Genomic DNA, 8,113 nt, shown 5'->3' with positions numbered 1-8,113 from the left:
CCAGGTTTGGTGGGTGACTGTATCTCTCCAGGGTTGGTGGGTGACTGTATCTCTCCAGGGTTGGTGGGTGACTGTATCTCTCCAGGGTGACTGTATCTCTCCAGGGTGACTGTATCTCTCCAGGGTTGGTGGGTGACTGTATCTCTCCAGGGTTGGTGGGTGACTGTATCTCTCCAGTGTTGGTGGGTGACTGTATCTCTCCAGGGTTGGTGGGTGACTGTATCTCTCCAGGGTTGGTGGGTGACTGTATCTCTCCAGGGTTGGTGGGTGACTGTATCTCTCCAGGGTTGGTGGGTGACTGTATCTCACTGCTGGACCCTGACCAGACATGGAGTAGTTGGCTCTGCATTTACATTCACAGCACACCCACCCATCACCGTCAATCACCACACACACCGACAACACTAGAGCACAGTCTATTTGGAGGCTAAATAACTAAATTGATGTCTTATATTTTCTCTTTCTGTTTGTTTGTTATTGTGTGTGTGAGAGAAAGACAGAGAGACAGAGACAGACAAAGAGAGAGAGCGAGAAAGAGGGAGGGAGGGAGGTAGCCTTGTTGAGTGAGTGAAGATTAATGTCGCGCTTTTCCCGTGCACGCACCTGCCTTGGGACTAGACTCCACCGGAGCTGCCTCACATTTGAACTGGAAAACCTTGCGCGCGTCGGTGTATCTGGATTAACGGAATGGATTAGAGATCTAAGAACGCCCCTTTCCCATGTCGGAGGTGAGTGTTTATTTTTCTTTACCCTGTTTCGGTTTGTGGTGGAAATGGAAATTCCGTGTTGTCAAAGACCGTTGGGAGTCGGGATGGCCTGCCCTGAGCGCAAAACACCGGATTAGACAGGGGTTAACGGTAACCGGTAAGAGAGGTCGGAATGAACCACGGACTGATCAGTCGAGAGACATACATTTGTTTAGAATATTAGGCTCTAAAAGTAGCCTAGTGTGCATATTATTTTACAGCCTAACATACCGTGAAACGTATTCAGTCAGTGTGACGACAAAATAGTCATTCAGGGCTGGGTCATATAATAAACACGAAATGACTGGTCTGCTAGCCTATTTCCATGTCCCAAACGCGTTTCTTTTAAGTTTGCAAACGAATAAATAAAGACATTATCCAGTTGTCACACCAGTAGGCCAGGCTAGCCTCAGAACAGCCTAAATTCGCCCGGGCATGGACTCGAAAGCGTTCCACAGGGATGCTGGCCCATGTTGACTACGATGCTTCCCACAGTTGTGTCAAGTTGACTGGATGTCCTATGCGTGGTCCATTGTGGTACACACGGAAACTTACAAAACCTTCTTTAACCCGTCTCCTCCCCTTCATCTACAATGATTAAAGTGGAAGTGACATCAATAAGGGATCATAGCTTTCACCTGGATTCACCTGGTCAGTCTAAGTCATGGAAAGAGCAGGCGTTCTTAAATGTTTTGTACACTCAGTGTATAGCCTAACTACAGGATACATGAAACAAACAAAGCTACAATGTTTTTTCCGTCGTGCCTCGCTAGTCAACAGACTACTCCTGCCCCGCTGCAACAATTCAGGAAGGCGTCGCCGGAATCCAATTTTTAGAAGTTGTCACTCCCGAAAATCACGTGACTACACATCTTTGTCTATGTGAATCCTGCCTGCCTGCCTGCCTGCCTGCCTGCCTGCCTGCCTGCCTGTCTGCCTGTCTGTCTGTTTCAGTGTGTGTGTGTGTGTGTGTCTGTTTCTTTCAGTGTGTGTGTGTGTGTGTGTGTGTGTGTGTGTGTGTGTGTGTGTGTGTGTGTGTGTGTGTGTCTGTGTGTGTAGTCTTTTGGTTAGCGACAGAACAGACCAGAGGTGTAGCAAAAAAAAAAAAAACATGGCACACTATTCACTACTTAGTGCCCTATATCTGACCACAGCTCTATGAATCCTGTTCAGAAGTAGTGCCCTATATAGGGTGCCATTTGGGAGGTAACCAGTGACTCAGTATGTTTCTATAAAAAAAATTATTTAACAATTCATGACTGATAGTTTATTGTAGCTTTTAGTGGGAAATCACATTTCCCAGCCATCCCCACAGCAGGGCTGTAGAATACATATATATATATCAACACACACACTACAGGGCTTTAGTGGAGACCTTCAAGTTCCTGGCCTACACATCACTAAAGATCTGTCATGGTCCTCACACACCAACACAGTCATGAAGAGGGCACGACACCACCTCTCCCCCCTCAGGAGGCTGAAAAGATCTGTCATGGTCCTCACACACCAACACAGTCATGAAGAGGGCACGACACCACCTCTACCCCCTCAGGAGGCTGAAAAGATCTGTCATGGTCCTCACACACCAACACAGTCATGAAGAGGGCACGACACCACCTCTCCACCCTCAGGAGGCTGAAAAGATTTGACATGGGCCCTCAGATCCTCAAAGTTCTACAGCTGCACCATTGAGAGCATTTTGATTGGCTGCATCACCGCCTGGTACGGCAACTGCTTATCATTCTGCTTATTATTCGAGTTCAAGGCCCTACAGAGGGTAGTACATCACTGGGGCCAAGCTCCCTGCCGTCCAGGACCTCTGTACCAGGTGGTGTCAGTGGAAAGCCCTAAACATGATCAAAGACTCCAGCCACCCAAGTTATAGACTGTTGTCTCTGCTATCGCACGGAAAGTGGTACCGATGCACCAAGTAGGGGCGTGGATAAAAAAAACTGTCTGTATCTGTTGTGACCACCATTTCCCTCAGGCAGCACAACACATCTCCTTCACATAGAGTTAATCAGGCTGTTGGTTGTAGCCTGTGGAATGCTGTCCCACTCCTCTTCAACAGCTGTGTGACAACACATCTCCTTCACATAGAGTTAATCAGGCTGTTGGTTGTAGCCTGTGGAATGCTGTCCCACTCCTCTTCAACGGCTGTGTGAAGTCCCTGGATATTGGCTGGAACTGAAACACGCTGTCGTACACGTCGATCCAAAGCATCCCAAACATGCTCAATGGGTGACATGTCTGGTGAGTGTGCAGGCCATGGAAGAACTGGGACATTTTCAGCTTCCAGGTATTGTGTACAGATCCTTACGACATGGGTCCGTGCGTTATCATGCTGCAACATGAGGTGATGGCGGCGGATGACTGGCACGACAATGGGCCTCAGGATGTTGTCATGGTGTCTCTGTGCATTCAAATTGCCATCGATACAATGCAATTGTATTCATTGTCTGTAGTTTATGCCTGACCATACCATAACCCCACCGCCACCACAGGGAACTCTATATATTAGTGCAAACCGCTCACCCACACAAGACCATACAGGCGTCTGCCATCTGCCTGGAACAGTTGAAACCGGGTTTCACACTTCTCCAGCGTGCCAGTGGCCATCGAAGGGGATCATTTTCCCACTGAAGTTGGTTCTTTGTTTGTGCAAAGCCATAGTTTTATTCTTTGTCCGGGTGGCTGGTCTCAAACGATCCCAGAGAGGAAGAAGCCGGATGTGGAGGTCCTGGGCTGGCATGGTTACACGTGGTCTGCTGTTGTGGGGCAGGTTGTTAGTTAGTTGTTCGTTTCGGTGTGTGTTTACTTTCTGTGTGTGTGTGTTTTTCATTTTTTCATTGGAAGAAGCCAAAAACAAACGCATATACAAAAACACAGGGATGTAATCCAAACAAAAGTTAAACCTCTAATAAATACACGGGACGAGACCCGTAATAACAACACACGGGACGAGACCCGTAATAACAACACACGAGACCCGTAATAACAACACACGGGACCCGTAATAACAACACACGGGACGAGACCCGTAATAACACACGGGACGAGACCCGTAATAACAACACACGGGACGAGACCCGTAATAACAACACACGGGACGAGACCCGTAATAACAACACACGAGACCCGTAATAACAACACACGGGACCCGTAATAACAACACACGGGACGAGACCCGTAATAACAACACACGAGACCCGTAATAACAACACACGGGACCCGTAATAACAACACACGGGACGAGACCCGTAATAACAACACACGAGACCCGTAATAACAACACACGGGACCCGTAATAACAACACACGGGACGAGACCCGTAATAACACACGGGACGAGACCCGTAATAACAACACACGGGACGAGACCCGTAATAACAACACACGGGACCCGTAATAACAACACACAGGACCCATAATAACAACACACGGGACGAGTCCCGTAATAACAACACACGGGACGAGACCCGTAATAACAACACACGGGACCCGTAATAACAACACACGGGACGAGACCCGTAATAACAACACACGAGACGAGACCCGTAATAACAACACACGAGACGAGACCCGTAATAACAACACACGAGACCCGTAATAACAACACACGGGACGAGACCCGTAATAACAACACACGGGACGAGACCCGTAATAACACACGGGACGAGACCCGCAATAACAACACACGGGACGAGACCCGTAATAACAACACACGGGACGAGACCCGTAATAACACACGGGACGAGACCCGTAATAACAACACACGGGACGAGACCCGTAATAACAACACACGGGACGAGACCCGTAATAACAACACACGGGACCCGTAATAACAACACACGAGACCCGTAATAACAACACACGAGACCCGTAATAACAACACACGGGATCCGTAATAACAACACACGAGACCCGTAATAACAATACACGGGACGAGACCCGTAATAACAACACACGGGACCTGTAATAACAACACACAGGACCCGTAATAACAACACACAGGACCCGTAATAACAACACACGGGACCTGTAATAACAACACACGGGACCCGTAATAACAACACACGGGACCCGTAATAACAACACACGAGACCCGTAATAACAACACACGGGACCCATAATAACAACACGCGAGACCCGTAATAACAACACACAGGACCCGTAATAACAACACACGGGACCCGTAATAACAACACACGGGACGAGACCCATAATAACAACACACGGGACGGGACCCATAATAACAACACACGGGATGGGACCCGTAATAACAACACACGGGACGGGACCCATAATAACAACACACGAGACCCGTAATAACAACACACGGGACGGGACCCGTAATAACAACACACGAGACCCGTAATAACAACACACGGGACGAGACCCGTAATAACAACACACGGGACGAGACCCGTAATAACAACACACGGGATGGGACCCGTAATAACAACACACGGGACGGGACCCATAATAACAACACACGAGACCCGTAATAACAACACACGGGACGGGACCCATAATAACAACACACGAGACCCGTAATAACAACACACGGGACGGGACCCATAATAACAACACACGAGACCCGTAATAACAACACACGGGACGGGACCCGTAATAACAACACACGAGACCCGTAATAACAATACACTGGACGAGACCCGTAATAACAACACACGGGACCTGTAATAACAACACACGGGACCTGTAATAACAACACACGGGACCCGTAATAACAACACACGGGACCCGTAATAACAACACACGGGACCCGTAATAACAACACACGGGACGAGACCCATAATAACAACACACGGGACCCGTAATAACAACACACGGGACGAGACCCGTAATAACAACACACGGGACGAGACCCGTAATAACAACACACGAGACCCGTAATAACAACACACGGGACCCGTAATAACAACACACGGGACGAGACCCGTAATAACACACGGGACGAGACCCGTAATAACAACACACGGGACGAGACCCGTAATAACAACACACGGGACGAGACCCGTAATAACAACACACGAGACCCGTAATAACAACACACGGGACCCGTAATAACAACACACGGGACGGGACCCATAATAACAACACACGAGACCCGTAATAACAACACACGGGACGGGACCCGTAATAACAACACACGAGACCCGTAATAACAACACACGGGACGGGACCCGTAATAACAACACACGGGACCCGTAATAACAACACACGAGACCCGTAATAACAACACACGGGACGGGACCCGTAATAGCAACACACGAGACCCGTAATAACAACACACGAGACGAGACCCGTAATAACAACACACGGGACGAGACCCGTAATAACAACACACGGGACGAGACCCGTAATAACAACACATGGGACCCGTAATAACAACACACGAGACCCGTAATAACAGCAACACTACCGGGGCAATCCGTGACATCACAACAAGAGAGACACCACAACACGACATAAAGAGAGGCCTAAGACAACAACACCACATAACAGCAACATGGTAGCAGCACAACATGGTAGCAACACAACATGACAGCAACATGGTAGCAACACAACATGGCAGTATCACAACATGGCAGTAGCACAACATGGCAGTAGCACAACATGGTAGCAGCACAACATGGCAGTATCACAACATGGCAGTAGCACAATATGGTAGCAGCACAACATGGTAGCAACACAACATGACAGCAACATGGTAGCAACACAACATGGCAGTAGCAGAACATGGTAGCAAAACAACATGACAACAACATGGTAGAAACACAACATGACAACGACATGGTAGAAACACAACATGACAACAACATGGTAGCAACACAACATGACAACATGGTAGCAGCACAACATGACAACAACATGGTAGCAGCACAACATGACAACAACATAGTAGCAACACAACATGACAACATGGTAGCAGCACAACATGACAACAACATGGTAGCAGCACAACATGACAACATGGTAGCAGCACAAACAGGGTACAAAGGGACAGAAGGTAGAGGCAACAATATATCACGTGAAGCAGCCACAAATGTCAGTAAGAGTGCCCATGATTGAGTCTTTGAATGAGGAGATGGAGATAAAACTGTCCAGTTTAAGTGTTTGTTGCAGCTCGTTCCAGTCACTAACTGTAGCGAACTGAAAAGAGGAGCGACCCAGGGATGTGTGTGCTTTGGGGACCTTTAACAGAATGTGACTGGCAGAACGGGTGTTGTATGTGGAGGATGAGGGCTGCAGTAGATATCTCAGATAGGGGGGAGTGAGGCCTAAGAGGGTTTTATAAATAAGCATCAACCAGTGTGTGTGCATGTGTGCACGTGTGTGTACGGTGTGTGTGTGTACAGTGTGTGTGTGTGTACGGTGTGTGTGTTTACGGTGTGAGTGTGTGTGTGTGTGTGTGTGTGTGTGCGGTGTGTGTGTGTGTGTGTGTGTGTGTGTACGGTGTGTGTGTGTGTGTACGGTGTGTGTGTGTACGCTGTGTGTGTGTGTGTGTGTATGGTGTGTGTGTGTGTGTGTGTGTGTGTACGGTGTGTCTGTGTGTGTACGGTGTGTGTGTGTGTACGCTGTGTGTGTGTGTGTGTGTGTGTGTGTACGGTGTGTGTGTGTACAGTGTGTGTGTGTACGGTGTGTGTGTGTACGGTGTGTGTGTACGGTGTGTGTGTGTATGTTGTGTGTACGGTGTGTGTGTGTGTACGCTGTGTGTGTGTGTGTGTGTGTACGGTGTGTGTGTGTGTGTACGCTGTGTGTGTGTGTGTGTGTGTGTGTGTGTGTGTGTACGGTGTGTGTGTGTACGGTGTGTGTGTGTACAGTGTGTGTGTGTACGGTGTGTGTGTACGGTGTGTGTGTGTACGTTGTGTGTACGGTGTGTGTGTGTGTAACAATATGGTAGTTGGTGTAGCAGAAGGAATAGCACCATGCTTCATTCTAAAGGACCTCCCATCATTACTAATGGAGGAGGTTATTTTTAGGAGACGCTCCATTTTGATGCCACGTGTTTGTCAAGTTTAATACTCTGTGTTTCTGTGTGTTTGTCGAGTTTAATACTCTGTGTTTCTGTGTGTTTGTCAAGTTTAATACTCTGTGTTTCTGTGTGTTTGTCAAGTTTAATACTCTGTGTTTCTGTGTGTTTGTCAAGTTTAATACTCTGTGTTTCTGTGTGTTTGTCGAGTTTAATACTCTGTGTTTCTGTGTGTTTGTCAAGTTTAATACTCTGTGTTTCTGTGTGTTTGTTGAGTTTAATACCCTGTGTTTCTGTGTGTTTGTCGAGTTTAATACTCTGTGTTTCTGTGTGTTTGTCAAGTTTAATACTCTGTGTTTGTCAAGTTTAAT

General features: G+C 47.7%; 1 protein-coding gene across 1 annotated transcript in view; it reads left to right on the top strand.

Annotated features, from left to right (window-relative positions):
- The first annotated feature begins 262 nt into the window (after positions 1-262).
- LOC118936693 (FERM and PDZ domain-containing protein 1-like) overlaps positions 263-8,113 on the top strand; it is a 65,343-nt gene continuing 57,492 nt past the window's right edge. Inside the window, exon 1 of the mRNA XM_036989389.1 lies at positions 263-728. The gene's annotated coding sequence lies outside the window, so the exon portion shown is untranslated. The remainder of the gene's footprint in view (positions 729-8,113) is intronic.

Source organism: Oncorhynchus mykiss, chromosome 10 (genome assembly GCF_013265735.2).
Source record: "Oncorhynchus mykiss isolate Arlee chromosome 10, USDA_OmykA_1.1, whole genome shotgun sequence".
Classification (NCBI taxonomy): domain Eukaryota; kingdom Metazoa; phylum Chordata; class Actinopteri; order Salmoniformes; family Salmonidae; genus Oncorhynchus; species Oncorhynchus mykiss.
Note: the sequence above shows the minus strand (reverse complement) of the source record. Positions and strands in the feature narration are given on the sequence as shown.